This window comes from Aulonocara stuartgranti (genome assembly GCF_965226115.1).
Source record: "Aulonocara stuartgranti genome assembly, chromosome: 13".
In the NCBI taxonomy this organism is placed as follows: Eukaryota; Metazoa; Chordata; class Actinopteri; order Cichliformes; family Cichlidae; genus Aulonocara; species Aulonocara stuartgranti.
The window spans coordinates 12,857,045-12,873,438 of NC_138949.1; the positions used below are offsets into that span (position 1 = coordinate 12,857,045).

Here is a 16,394-nt window from a genome sequence, read left to right on the forward strand (position 1 = left end):
TCAACATTCCCAGGATTAAATTACTTTTATTTCTGATATTTTGCTTCTTATGTCTCTCCGCTTACCTCCCTTTGTTTTTGACTGTGATGAGATGAGACAGGAAAATCCATAAAGAAAACATTGTGGTTTGACAGTGACATGAAACACCCAAACTCATGCTTGTCTGTAAAAGTGCGAGTTGTCAGAAGAGTTTTGGTTGATATAGTAGCTTTGTTGACTTTTTTTGGTTTGTTTATTTGCTTGTTTTGCTTTTCAGAGGAATAAGTCCCATTTTGTTTGTTCGGCCAGACACAGCCGCTGGATCAGTCACAGATCATCAGTGACGGTTGTGTCAAATAGGGATTGATTATATTTCAGATATAATAAAAGAAATACAGTGGTGCAAGAACACTACAGCGCCGTAAGTATGATGCCTGACAAAAACAACAACACTTTGGAAGTTTCACTTTCCGGGGCGTGTTGTATCGTTCGTATAATTTTGCTTGTTATGCTTATTTACTGGTAACCGTGCTCCTGCCAGTTAAATTACCTATGACAAACTAAAATGATCTAACTCATTAGCATTATTGTCTTGTTCTAACAGGTATGCAGTGTGCTGCAGTGTTACTGACAAAGAAAGTAAAAGCTTCCCACCCACACAACAGGGTGACTTTCACCCTCTCGTTGCTTTGAAGTCGGATTCAAAGCATAAACCACAGAGGTTGGGAAAAGATAAGGGAGTGATTTTCCCCTATTTTTTCCCCCTACCATCCTTTATCTTTCTTGAGCGAGTGCAAGTTCACTGTCTTTGTGGTCAGCCCAAGTTTACGTTTCATCACAAAGCCAGTCTTGCCTCTCTCATCTGCTTGGGAAATAAAATTGTGGATTTGGACAAGCTCAATTGTTCGAGTTTTGATTTAAAATTTAGTTGCAGTTATAATAAAATGATGCTTATTTGAATAGAACTTGGCAGATGGCTTTTTGCTGGTTTATATTCAGCAGAGTGACAGCACACCTTTGTGGCAGGAGGTGAGGACAGTAAAAGGTTTGTCATGGGGCAAGCAAGCGTAAATAATTTAAGGAGTCAGGGAGTGAAGGGTCACGGTTCCTGCATACCCTGAAACATTGTGAAGGCAGCTTTGGGGCTGCAGGCAGGCTGCACACTTCGATACTTGTCTGAGATATTGTAGCCTGGTTTCAAACGATTTCTCACAGGAGCAAACTCCCTCACAGACTGACTGAAGTAAGATTTCAAACGTATACTTTTGTATTCTCATCGAAAACAGATATGCCATAACGAAAGAAAAGCTCATAGAAACTAAATGGTTTTCAGCATTTTGTATGCGGCATCAAGTTTCCTAATGATGCAAAAACACCAGTGTCTCCATTATCTGAGTAATTACTTTAGATGTTTAGATTTAATAAACACACTGCTGGTTTGTTAGAGTGTTGCAGAAAGCCTCTCTGAAGGCTATTATTAGACAGCTATAGTCTACATTAGTGGCATCTGCTATTCCCATGCTCTCCTGCCACTATCTGTGCAGGCTAATAAATCACATACTGTAGCAGTCTACAGCATTGTGCTACAGGCAGGGGTATAACAACAGCAGTGTTGATACAGGAGCACCTATGTAGCAGGCTCCAGCCCCCTATGATCTCTTTCATTTCACTCCAACCCTCTACCCTGCAGCACTCAGGCTTACACAGAGGACACTATCAAAGCATCAGCCACAAAAAAGGAGACGAGCGCAAACATATATTTAGGAAATGCTGCAGTGTTCAGAGCTGTGGCAAATTGGTATTGTTACAGTTCCTCATTTTAGGCTGCTCTGCTTCACTGTGCCATTGCACTAGCCTGGTAGACTTTGATGGTGGAAAAAGAAAGGATGAGGCTAGGATTAGTTTAATGCTACTAATTAACAAAAGACAGAGGAGAGAAACATGCTATCTGGTTCTGGATGTCATGCGGCCCTTTACCACATCTTCTGCTGTTAATTACCTCTGGCGTTTCGCTATCTCTCCCAGGAATGGACAGGGCACGCATCTCTTGAGCTGCTCCATGCATGGTCATTAGAAGAAACAGATTTATCCCAATCAACTGGCAGCACTCGGCTGTCATTAAGTGACAGCACAATGGCAACCTATTTTAAAACATGTTTCCAACTATAACAAATGCATATTTTTGTGACTTATGTTGGGATTGTGTTTTTTTTTTAATCATGCTAATAGTATGCATAATGTTTCTATGTTTCCTAACATTACTATTTGAGTACCAGGCGTTATAATAGGTTCAACTCTTATCACATCCCTCACATTTATTAAATAGATGATCTATCAAGAGCTTGATATCCAATTAAGATAGCAATTGAGTATGGGATTTGCCAGATGGATAATGTGAAAGTGAGCTTTCCCACTGTAGAGTAAGTGGAAACAGCAGCAGCAGATCTCTGTATTGTCCTGCAAAGCCACGTGAAGTCCTGCCATACAGATGTTTTATGTTGTATAGTCTTGATAAGCGAAGAACAATAGGCTATTGCCTATTTCCCCATTTTTAGCAAAGCTTGTGCAGCTCGTTTATTTGGCTAATGATGTGGCAGCTATGGAGTGCATAATCATAAAGGTAGGGGTTAGGAGTTACAGTCAGTGTTTACATCAACATGTGAAAAAAGGGGGGTAATTAGATTGGACCGAGACATAATAGGTGGTGCCACACAAGCTGGTTTGAGTCTTTTTGAAACTGTGTATCATGTGAGGATTTTTATGCACATCAAGCTCTGAGCTTTATACAGAATAGTGCAAAAACAAAAGCAGTAACAGGCAGTTCTATGGACAGCATCACTGATGAGAGAGGTCAGAGGAGACTTGCCAGACTGGTTGGAGCTGACAGAGAGGCAACTTTAACTCAGATGACCACTCTCTATAGCTGTGGTGAGCAAACTCTGAATGCACAACATGTCCAAACCTGAGGTGGATGGACTACAACAGAAGACCATGTCAGCCAAAAACAGAAAATCTGTGACTGGTGGGCACATACTCACCAAAATTGGACAGCTGAAGACCTAAAATCACATGGTCTTAATGAATCTCGCTTCCTGCTGATGCACATTGATGGTGAAGTCAGAATTTGGCATCGCCTGTATGAATCCACGACTCCAACCTGCCTTGAATCAACAGTCCAAGCTGCTGTGTTGGTGTGATAGGGATAAAGTCAGTCAGTGAGCACTTGGAAGCTACAGCCTGAGTATTGTGGCTCACCATGTGCATCCAATACATGGTCACAGATTACCCATCTTTTGCTGGCCACTTCTAGCATGATAGTTCATGTTAAAATGAGTTCAGTGTACTTTAATGGCATCCACAGCTGCAGATGTGAATTCAATAGAACACCTCTGAGATGTGATAAAATGAACAATTCACACCATTAATATGCAAACCTGCAGAAATGCAACAATACTGTTCACACAGACATAGGAAGGATAAGGAAGCATAGGGAAACTGAATCTTTTTCAGCATAATAATTAATGTTACAAATATGTTTCAGTTTTCGTGTGTTGTTGTCGACTGGATGTAAATTACCAGTAGCTGTTAATAGCCACCACATTGTTCAACAAAGTCGAGACTTTAAAATAGAGTGCCTGTGTTAATTGGTTGTTGAGCCATTTGCATTTGTTTCCAAGCCACATCTGCTGAGAGCAGGATCATCTGATTTTAAATAACTGGTGCAAAACTTTATAATCACCACCTTCAGAAGTTTTCTATAAAGGTGTAAAACATCCTTAGCAGTGCAAGTGTTTCACAGTCTTGATTCATATTTCTGTGGCAATGAATTCACTGCATGCTGACCTCTAGAGAATACCTCATGGCCAGAAGGCCTAATCCAGTTACAATGTGTGCACCAACCATACTTTATCACTGGCAACTGTATCTACCTTTCCTCAGGCTGTGGGACCACACTCTGGAGAAAAGATGCCTCAAAGCTCTACTGTAGACTTGGATCACGTTGTCCTAATCCATTCCAAAGCATAACAACTACATCCTAGGAAAACAAAACTTGCCCTTGGCTAGAGCTTAGGGGTAGCTCACACCTGTCTGCTTGGTATAGTCTCTGTTCTTGTGTGTTTCCAGAAGGGAAAACTGAATAAACAAGACACGCCATTTGCCCTGTCTTCATGGAGAATTAATTAAATGCTAGATTTGTATGTGCTTCTTATGATCTATAAGTGGACTGAAAAACCAGTGACTTACCTCTAAATATTAAAGGTGCAGTTAGTACATTTTTGAGTTTATTTAATACAAAACAAGCATACTTGTTACATAGATTAATTATTTCAGTTTGAGAAAGTCACCATGTTGTCCCTCAATCTTGAATACATGAGATGGCTGCGTTGGACATTGCAGTTCTACCTATTTTGGTAGAACTGCAATGTTGGCTAGAGATCGACCACATAGAGTACACCAAAGATGGAGAAGAGACCTCATAGGCGCTTGCATGTGGTGGAGGCAAGTTGTAACTTGTGCCTGCACCTTCAGCCTCAAGATATGAAGAGTCATACCCATATTTTATCTTATGAGAAGGGTTCCCCCTCACCAAAGAAGCAAAAATGCAAAAGCAAAGACAGGTTTACCAATGCTGGCTAACAGCAGCTAATAGAGGCTAACAGTGGCAAAACCAGAATTGTTTATCAACAGAAAGGTTCACCATATTCTCAAAGACTCACCTCACTTTTGCTGTTATTTCACAAGAGTGAGTGTCACTGGCTCATTGACTGTCACTGGACTCTTTTTACAAAGTTTTACAGCCTCTGACAGAATAAATAGTTGTGGACATGTCTCATCTGAGATTAACAGGTGAGGTAAACAATGGCCAACACCCAGAAGTCAAAAAACTCACTTTGATATATGGGTACAGTCACTACAGATCAACCTTGTTCAAAGTTTTTGAGGTGACTTGGGGTGAAAACTTAAAATACTACAAAATATTTAATTGACACATATGTGGGGTTTTTTTTGTTTGTTTGTTTGTTTGTTTGTTTCCTGATTACTTGAAGTTGATATTATTCAAATATGCTAAAATATGGTGTGTACAAAAATGTGTCTCTTACACAAACAGCAGCAGAAGGAGACTACCGTTACAGTCTACAGTTAATATGTTGATCTCGCTTGGCTAACTAAAACATGTTTGTCCTGCAGTGGCCACCGTAGCTTGAATTGGTAGGTGGTAAGAAAACAGAACTCAGTTGACTGCGGTCTGCACTCTACTGACATCTAGTGGTGATATTTTACTCAGTGTACCTTTAATGTGTACAAGTAAATATAGAAGGTTTTCTTATTAATCTGCTTCTGCTGTGAGATATCTGCTTAGTCTTCTGACCCCTGTAACTTTTAAGTATACTTTTAATTTGACTTTTTCTTAAATCAAATCTCACACAAAAGAAAGGGAGCCACATTATCCGGCAGATGCTTTGGTTGGGTAAATATACAGCACTTACTATTCTTTGTAATGCGATTGGTTCTCTGTCTCTGAACATTTTCACTCGCTTAAGCATCTATTTAAAACCAAGTCTATTTTCAGGTAACATAAAACTCTTGGAGACAAATGGCTAAGCATCTGAGTACGCCTCCATCTTTGTTGAATTTAATCCTTATTGTAGAGAGCAGATGACAAACGGTGGAGTAGAGCGTACTTTACCAGCTAATTTTGGGATTTGTGTTTTCTGGCTTGCACATCTGATGCCAGTTTTCGTAGGGGTTGGACCAGATTGTGTCTGGAAGTTGGATCATAATTCAGAAGGCTTATCAATCTGGTCATGTACAGTAAATATTGATATGTTTAAATCCTTAGTTTGTTTAATATATTCATATAGTGCAGTAGCCATCATTCAACAGGCCATTCTTCAGTCTCCCTAATATGTGCCGTTTTCCTTCATTTTTCAATGTCATTCATTTGAACCCCTCAACTCTTTCTTGTATAACACTGTGCAGGTAAGTAATAGCTGCACTGTTTATTACTGTACTTTTTTTTTAAATTTCACATGAAAATGATGTGGACAACTCATATCCTCTAGCTGTCTAGTTGGTTGAAGCAATCACTTCTGTTGCCTCCTCGTGGCTCCTTTTTATTGATTGTCTGTATTACTCCCTGCTATGCACTCAAAATTACCTGCGCTAGATGATACAGATAAATTAAAGGCCAGGCATTTTAACGTAATGCAATTGCAGGGGGTTTGGAGGTGGAGGGTTATGCTGCTCTGAATCTCCTTTCCTCACTTCTCTTTTCTGCTCCAGTGAAGTTTTGTAATTAGATTGTCATAGCACAGACTGCTCTCGGGCCTGCTACTGTTTTATATGCAGATGGCTCAAATGATTTGTCTCATGATTTCATTGTCACTGTTTACTTGACTTTGTGTTGCAGTGACAGTTCTGTTGCTCTGGAGTAAGAATGGCTTAGGGGAAAGCACAAATCAGAGAGAAATAAACAGTGTTTACATGAGAGTGCTCATAATTAGTCCTTTTTGTGTTCTTGGAAGATAATCCAATTAGAGTGTCCAATAATGATTAACTCACTGTATATTAATCACTTTCTAACACAATAGTGCACTAGTTGTTAGGAAGATTGCCAGTGGGACTAATGACAAATCACAGTGATATGAAGGATTGTGCAACAGCTTAAACTCAAGTCCTTTTGAGAAATATTAGTCAACTTTTTTTCCATGCCCTTACTTGTAAATATGTGCTAATGCCTGTATATAAACAGGATGCGCAGTTCTCTGGAGACATGTCAAAAATACTTTATGAGTTGAGCTGTGGGGAATGACCTTTACTCAGTGTTTTAACAATCCCACTGTTCAAAGATCAGAATTCCAATTCAATTCCCATATTTAATTGTTGCCTACCGTACTTACAGAAAAGTCATGTGTAAAGTGGTTTGGCTGCTGTACAAGCATGTTTGCTAAAGCCCGGCCAGATCTGTGTTGTGCTCCAGAGGAGCGGGCCAAAACCAGCAGATGGGTAGAGCAGAGGAAATGCTGCTGCAGTGTTTGTCCCAAACACCATGCCGCGCGGGTGTCCCTCCTCAGAGACTGACCACTTGGCCTTACATCCACTGTGCTGATGCCAAGAGAGAAGGAGAAAGCGGGAGGGAGAGGAATTGTGCAGCAGACAACAAGAGGAATGCCATGGGAGGGGAAACCAGAAGTCAGCTAAGCTAGATGATCTCCTTTAACCGTGCAAACCTGCAGAAATATACGGATGCTATGCACAGACACATTAAGTCGAACAACCTTCAGATTTAGCCTAGCAGGATTTGCTCACTGATGTCATGATGCAGATGCCTTCCACATGTTAGCTAGAGTGCAGGTCAGCCAGGTGCCTGCTATTCTGTGTGTGTGTGGGTGGAAGTAGTGCAAGGGGAGCACTAATGCTTAATATGAGCTGCTTCCCTTCTCCCTCCAAATAGGATATAATATCTGCTCTTCATTAATGATGCAGGGCCCAGCCCCGTGCAGCAGAATGCATTAGAGCTTTAATCAGCAGATATGATTGCTTTGTACTTCGTCTGACTGCACTAGGGGGCTTAATGGGGGTTTGGTGGCGGTTCATGACAAGGCTGATGACAGGAGAAAAGTGAAATGAAAAGAAATAAAACATTTTAATGATATTCAATCTGACAGCATCTTAGAATGATTTTAAAAGGACGTAGTCAATATAGTCGGTTTTTTTGGCTCTCAGTAGCTTTTGCATTTGGAAGCATGAGTGTAAAAAAACCCTTAGTCATAACCAGCATCTGAGTTCTTTTCAGTGGTAATTTGGCCATAGAAACCAGGATTCTTTCCAAAGGGAATAAAGAACATGGCAGAGTGAGATGATCCTTAGTGGTGACTTCAAAAACTGCCCAAGTGCCTTTCAAGCCACATCTAATCTTTCTTCTTTTTCCTTTTTCTGCCATTAATTTTCATCCCAAAATAATGAAATGCAAATATTTCTCATCAGTTCTCAGGGAAAAGACTTGTGACTAATTAGAGATCTACAATGTAAAGAATGCAACAAGGGACAGGACTTTATCCCTTTGGGACTCCTCTGGTTCCCACTGTTATTCTTGTACAGCATGCATACTGGAGGATGACTTTGATGGGGTTTTTTGTGTTTTTTTCTGGCCAAAATGTACCCCAGCTCTCTTTCCTGCATACATTAGACACTGTATCTATCCTATGTTCTCTCCAGCTTTTTGAAGCATTACTATTTCATATCATGGTACCGCTTTCTAGTTGATGGTATTACAGTCATAATTGTCTTAAGAGCTTGTGCACCCCATGATTTAATAGCTTGTAGAAGCACCCTTAGCAGCAATATCTTGAAATAATGACTTTTTTGGTAATAATGTGAGAGACTTCATCAGTCATTCACATCTTTTTGACCTACTCTTCTTTACAGCGTTTCTTCAGTGCATTGAGGTTCATTTATGTACATCTCTATTAAGGTCTTTGGAGCAGCCTTTCAGTCAGGTTTAGGTCTGGATGTTGACGCCTTGATTCTTTTTTTAATTCAGTCATTCAGTTGTAGATTGACTGCTGTGCTTGGGATCATTGTACAGGTACTGTCTTTGAAATTTAAGAAATGTAACATTTAGCATGGTAATTGAGACCTGTAGTCCTAAATGTAGCTCTTTGGTGCTCTTGTAATATCTCTGAGCAGTGCATGTTCTGACATTTAGGTACATTTACTATGGTGTCCAGTCCTGGGTAGGTTGGCAGCTGTCTAGAATTTTTGTCCCGGATTGATGGTCAACAACAACTGGTTCTTTAAGATCATCGCGGATGTCTTTCCACCTTGGCATTGTGTTAGCATGCACCTGAATGCTCCATTGTCAAAACTTCAGCTTTTCGCGAGGTTGTCACACATGCTGATGATCTGTTAGTTGAGTGTATTTGATTATCACCACCTGGCTGCTATTTACCCTCTTAATTCCTATGGCAACCGTAAAAGCGTACTTAGTTTTTCACACGTTGCTTCAGCATTTTGGCTCAGCTGTTGTTAAATGAATAATAGCACGGCGTAATATCTCATGTGTTTTTCAGCTGAGGTTGTATTGAACCAAATTTACCACCTGTTCAGGAAGAGAGGATTTTTTGATAAAGTCCGGATGTGTAAAACCTTAGAATTGAAAAAGGGTGCGCTTTCTTTATACCATGACTATGTGAAGATTCAACTATGTTAAAAAAAGAAGAAAAACAATGTGTCTTTCAAACCTAGGCCCATCCAGCACCTTGTCACATACTGTCTTTAACTTTAAACTTAAGATTTAGGTTAAGCAGATCTATTTTGAACTGAAATGTATCCTGGTTTTTGAAAGAAGTCAGAAAGTTTCCAAATAAACTATTCTCTTGAAGAAAAGTGTGTGTACAAATGTTATCTCCATTATACTTGCCAAACTGTTGTTTATAATACCTTCTTTGTCTCACAGTGGAATTTTTGGGTTGTGTGAATGAATCTGCCATCTGCTGAATGGGTTGAGATACTTTCATCAGCATCATCCTTGAATCCCACTCAAAGGACTGGTTATTCATGCATTTGGCACACACTTGTATCCTGGAATGAAAAATCCCTGAAACACTGAACTGAGTCAGGATTTATCTGACCATACTGGGGTCTGAAGCTTTGGTCCAAGGTGAAGAATCAAAGCTGCCAAGAGCTTGTGCAGCTCGTGTCTGCCAGTGCTGCCAGTACCCCTTCCCTTTTTTACACTGTTGTTACATTATGTTCTTCTTTTAAATGCGTTAATATAATATTCTTACCAATTCAAAAGAATTTGTACATTCGTGAAACAAAAATGCAAGTACTTTAAATGAATGCATCAGTGCATCTTTGTGCAGACCTGCAGTTTCGAGTAAAGCAAAGGTTTGAATTTTTAAGTGCAAAGGCAAATCATTCAGGGAGAGTCAATACTACAATATCTAAAAATATATACCAGCCTGGCAATGCTTGAAACATTTGGGATAATGAGTCTTTTCCTTGATCTCTTTTAAGATAAATTATCCAGCGTGTCTGTTTTGATTCACTGCAAAGGTTTTATTGCATTTCAAGAAGCTGTATAGGTCAAGACACTGATATAACTTTTCCTGCAGTGTAGGATATGCTTCATATTAAGATATTGCCAAAGAGGTAATACCCCCCTCAAGGTTCTCTTCCTAAACTTACCTGTTTTTCATTGGAGTCATTATTCTGCACTGACCTCACTGGGCGATAATTTTTAGGTGGGCATTTTAGATACAAGTTGCAGGGTGAAATTTAAGTACGTTAATGACTCCTGCTGTACCCGCCAAGGCAGAATTAATTTTACTCATACACTTAGTGACTCTGCTCAGAGATGTCACTTAGCCCTTAACAGAGGTGGCAATTTGCCTGGCAACATAAAACTGTGTTTGTTTAAGAGCTCATCAGGGATTATTGGCTGTTATTATGTCAGTGGAAATCAACAGCCTGCTGTGGAAATTGCCTAAATGGATTTTGTGCATCAGCCATCATGAGGGATTTATGTAGTAGATATTTGATAGGTATGGTCAACATAATTTTAACATTAACATGGAAATCCCTCACTTGTCCATGCCCTCGCCTGCCTGTCAGCATCGTTTCCTTTTTGCAAACAGAGTCAGGCTGCTACTGTTTGTTGTCATGAAAGAATCTTATTTGTTGTGACAGCTTGGGTCTGTCTCTGTATGTGATGGGGATTTGGCCTGGGGAGGTTATAGTGTCTGCTGACTACCCATGCCTTTCTTTATTCTAGCACCACTGGCCCTTTGTCAGATGTTCGTTCACCCTGAATGTGATGTGACACTTGCTTTCTAGTGAACAGTTTTGCATGACGGCATATTCCTGCTCTCATGTTGGAAAAACTAATAGATGAGCCATATATACTCAGATAATAATGCTCGCCACCCACACATTCTTCACAGTGGTGTTCGTCTGCAGGTTGAGCCCCATTGTTAAAGGTTATAATGCTGAAAATAGGACATGATCTGATGTATGTATACATGCAAATATATTCCTAATTGATCTTTGGTGTTTCATATGCACAGATCTGTAACAAGATGCTTTAATGAGTTGTGATCTACATCCTAGCAGCGCCTTGCCCTTCCTGTAATTCACCTGCAGAGCCCCAGTGGGGAACTGATTCTTCATCTATAACGTCACAACTTTGACTGACAGGGAGGTGTACTCCTTGTGGAGAGTACACAGAAGCCACTCACTGATTATCTATCCTGTCCTTGGGACATGGCTTTTTTCCACATGTAGACAAATGAATATCAGTCACGCAATTTAAAATCCTCAGTGTGTTTTTTTAAAGACCTTTGGAAGCCCCCCCCCCTTCTTTTTTGTGCACAGAAAAGCTATCTCTCTCTTTCTTTTAAGCACAACAAAGTATCGTACAGTGCAGGATTTTATTTATTTATGTTTACAAGACTCCTCTGTCTTCCTGAATGCTAAATGTAGATAAGCTAATTTTCCTGAGCCGATTATCAGCTTCAGAAACAAGTGGGCAGGCCACAGAGCACATTCAAACATAAATTGAAAGAGCAGCAGAGAGAGGAAGAGAACTGTTTAGTTCCCCTCCTACGTAGCTGGAAATGGATCTCAGCAGTGGCATTTCTCCTCGGCTCAGTCCTGAGATTTCCCCCCTAGCTTTAAGAGACGCTGCTGCTTGCCACACTAAATGCCCAGTAATTTATTTGTCCTGTAATTCAATAGGAGTGCAACTGATATGATGGAGTTTCACTATAAACAAAAGGAAAGACTTCTCTCTGTAATGATTTGGTGGTAACCTCATAAGATCCTCATTTGGTTCTTCTGCTCTCTGTATAAATTAGTATATTTAAATAAACGTTTACTTTATATATGGAAGTAGTAGTATTTTATATATAGGACTATATAAACCATTTGACTTTTGTTGTTGTGAAGTTAATTTTTTTTTAATAATTTGTAAACAGTACAACTTCCAGTCTATGGAATTTGAAACCAATAAAGAAACACAAGAATATTTCCCCTGACTCAGCTTATTAGATTAGGCGTGAATGAAATATTAGACTTTTCACTGAGGGTTTCCATATTTTATAAAGAGACTTCAATAATCCTGAGCTTGGGCCGACTTCTCTGCAATTAAGCCTGTGCTTGCATGGACTTCGTTAACTTTGTGATGGAAGCGAGCACTGTAGCATGCACTGCCTTGAGGTCACCCTGACCTTCAGCTACTTTTGTGAGACTATTCAAATCTATGCAAAATGGACACAAATATGACTCAAAACGCCTGCGCTTGCCTGTTTTCCTGTCACAGCAAGGGTATGCCTGAGAATGACTTCATCCGGGGGACATTTACATTAGTAAATAGCACAAAACTGACAGGCTCTTCTATAAATGAGCAAGTATGCTGTCCTATCAAAAGGCGAGATGGCTGCTGGTGGGGAAATGGGACGTGTTAGGGGCATATGAACTGTATATGCCTGCTGACAATGATGAATGTTGGCTCCAAAATACAGTATAAGTGATTTTCTGTGCTTTATTTATTTATATACTCCATGAAATTGGGGCCATTTTGACCAATCTGATTAGGATGCTACTGTATGAGAAAGGAGGGGAGAAAGCTGCCGCAAAGGACACTCGCCAAATGGCCAAATGGATATTGGTCTCTGTCAGAGTGCCTCTAACAGCACTGGTAAAGGGTAAACAGTGACCCCCTGCACCTCCCGACATGCTCTCTAAATGCACTGTGTGGAGACAGTGTATTAAACTCCTTCAGCTCACAGTAAACAGAATCAGTGCACCGGTAACAATAAAGATTTTAGTTTGTGTTGAGATGTCCGGTCCCTTTCGTCATAAGCATCCCCATTCTCCTCCACGGACAGCAAGTGATTGAAACCTGTCTTGTGCTCGCTCTCGTTTTTCTTTCACTTCTCGGGCAAGCACCAGCGCTAGGAGTCACATTCTTTTAGGAGCCGTGGTACAAAAGCCGTAAAGTTGCCTCTTTACTTCATAAAACTGTTTTATAGGCCCTGATGTTTTAATGGTGTTTACAAGGTTTGGATGAACGCAAGCGTTCTGTCTGAGACTCGTGATCAGTGCTGCTCAGCTGTTGCAGTCTGGCACTCAGCTCTCTTCAAACCTGTTTTATGCCTTGAGAAAACATCACAATTATTCAGTTTGTAGACAAGTCGGTAAGGAAGCACTGAGGAAGTTGCAGTACACTACAGCGGGAGTGTGGTGAATTCAGATACCTTTCCTACAGTCCATGCTCATGGAAGAAATGGAAAGCAAACTCTGAGCTACAGTTAATGCTACCTAGTGACACCGATCTATGCCAATAGTCTGTATACATGAGATATTATTGAATCCACCATAGTCACTCTTTATTTGTAGCTCCAAATGTATAGAATATTTGAAGCACCCCCAAATTTGTCGAGCTCTGTCAATCACAGCATAAACAAAATGTTTAAGAAATATAAGATGATTGCTCCTAATTGGACTAATCCTCTTTCAAATCGGTCTAGCACATATTTTCTATAGTCAGGGTTTGTTTCCCTTTAAGAACAGCTACAGATAGGGCTTGCAGTATCAACACACTACTGAATGACCAGTGTGTCATACTACTCAGTTCCAATGCCCTTTACACTTCTGGGGCTTTTCCTTCTTTGCATTTTCCCTCTGATTTATTTCAGCCCCGGGGGGGTGGTTAGGCAGGTTAGCAAGGTTGAAGCATCAATACATACCCTCTGTGTTTGAACAATCTAAATCATATTAATATTTATCAAGCACGGGCCACCTTCTTGCTTTTTAACTAAGTTTGAAATGTTGCACCATTGCCGTTGTCACAGTTGCTGTCTGCTTTTGGGAACAAAACAGTGTAAATGTGCATGCTGTTTGTAACCTTTCTCACCTGTCTTGATCTCTGCTCTCCCGCTGCGCTTTTTAAAAGTGTCTGTTTGTGAAGTGCGTCACCAGTGGCCTATTCATTCTTCAACAGTGGCTGACATTAGGCTCTGTGTTTACATAGATCCGTAATGCACTCAGTCAATGAGATGATGTCTTATGCTCTGTTGAAATGCTGCCATGGAACATATCCATCTCAGGTATGGGGCTGCATACCTGAGATGGATATGGTCCAAAGGCCCAGTCCATTAACACATCCACTTCTGATCCATAAATCACTGTCCAAGGCCTCCTCAGACAACACCGCCCTTTTGGAAGACTCTGGTCTCCTCCGCTATTCACATATGAGCCACCTCAGATAAATCAGATCATTCTCTTCTAGCACTTTCATTCTTCTTTCATTTCTGCTGTTTATCTTCTCTCCACATCTCTTTGGACAGATTTTTATTATCCTATGGTTTAGTATTAGCACTGAGGTTTAGTATTTATTTTTTCCTTTGCACACAGTTTAGCTAGAGGGTAATAACATACCTGAGATATTGTGCAGTGAAAGTCAACCACAGTGGTCTTTTGCAGAGACTTCTTCATTAAAACTGCTCTTATTATGGACTTATAACCTTTAATCGAGTAGTTCTAGATTTGATTAGACCTGATCTGTGATTGGCACAGATTCATTAAGGTCACAAAGGAGAAAATGTGTGACCTGGCACCTTTTCTCGATGCAAAGAGAAAGCAGGAAGCTGTAGATGCTGCACTGTGTTTACAGTCCTGTGTCTTAAAGTGCTCCACATGCAGTTCTTTGAACCCTCTTGCACTCGTGAAGTGGCATTTCTCTCCCTGTCAAAGAAATGGAGTCAATGTGGTCTGTGTGATGAAGCTTTATGCTGGACCCCTGACAAATTAACTCATTAATGATAGATTTAAATTGAACATGTATGAAGAAACCATTCATCTATTCATGGAATGCCATTTGTCCTGTTTTATGGAGTGGTGCTTTTGACAGGAAGTAACAAAATGGAAAAACCTAATCGTCCAAGAAAGATGGGCTTTTTTTTTTTTTTTTTATGAAGGCCTTTCTCTCCATCTGCTTTACAATTCCCCAACACAAAGAATTAATTTGAGTTTTTCTTTTTTTCATGGTACAAAAATGATGACGGGTCCTGATTAGAACTTATTATTGTACTTAAATTGAAATGCAAGATATGCCCGTTTTTATGATTATCTGCAAATTTCTAAAGCTTTTATTCACCTCATTGTAAGGCCTGCATTTTTTTTTTCTTCTTCTTCTCCTCTTGCATACCTCACACCCTTGGCATGGAATATGGGACAGTGAATGTGAGCACAAAGAATATGAAGTACTATGGCAGAAAATATTTCTTGTAGCAAAGGATGGCGGTGTTCCTCAATCCCTTCTGGGGTATTATGAATGCCAACAGGAAGAAGATTGGATGAAGAAGAAAAAGAGGAAAAGAAAAAGTGAGTGCAAGAATGAAGGAAAACCAAAGTGAAGAGGAGGGGGGGTAAACTGGAAGAAGAGATGCCAGCTCATTAAACATGTACAGTTAAGAGCCATGAAGCAAAAAAAAAAAAAGGGGGGGGGGGGGGGGGGGGGGTGAAAAGGTTTTTCTCCTGGGCTTAGAAGCAGACAAGCTGGGTATGGCCATGCTCAGTGGGCCTCATGCAGAGCAGCAACCCCCTATTCTGTCAACACACATACGCAGCATGTCATCACTGATAAACCCTCTGTGAAAATGAATACAGTCTAGTTCACAAGAAAAACAGATAATGTGGCGGAGGCAAGATCAAAAAAGAAAAGGCTCAGATTCGGAGCGATTTCATACAGTGGCACTGATTACTTTTCTCCTCTCATGTGTTTCTAAAACATACATTAACAAGAAATGCTGTAGCATGTGGATATGGTCTTTAATGGAGAGGACCCCATTATTTCTCGCTACTGAGATAATATCAGCTATTACATTTTCTCAGAAGTCATAGAGGCCTCTGCACAAAGAAAAGTGCCTCCTTTTTTGCTGGCTGAGTACGTCTGTAAGGGTGTTATTGTACAGTCTCGGTAGTAGTAATAGCTGATGGGAAAGTTTCATAAAAAGATTTGGGTTTTGCGGAAGGAATGAGATTTAAAATACTTGAGTAATTCTTTTTAGTTTGTTAGCAGTCATTTTCCAAGTCTTTCATTTAACTTCCTTCACTCTAAATGTATCAGCATAGTATTAGTGTTCTCTGGTAGTTTGCAAGGACAAGTTAATCATTATAATTTTAAGGATTTAAGCTGGATAGGTCTGACAGCCCGAAGCTTGTTTAATGACTTATTCAAATAATAGAACAGGATTTTATTTTATTTATTTTTTTGGAAGCAAAATGTGTTCTCATAAGTCTCTCAAATAACTGCCATGATCGGGCTGTCATTATATTACAGAGCCATTATCAGTTGGCGCTTTTCCTGAGCAACAGTCCAATGATACAATACGCTGTGTTGCCCTGTA

At 40.1% G+C, this 16,394-nt stretch overlaps 1 protein-coding gene across 1 annotated transcript in view; it reads left to right on the forward strand.

Moving 5' to 3' along the window:
* macrod2 (mono-ADP ribosylhydrolase 2) overlaps positions 1–16,394 on the forward strand; it is a 413,432-nt gene that overhangs the window by 243,079 nt on the left and 153,959 nt on the right. The gene's annotated exons all lie outside the window — the stretch shown is intronic.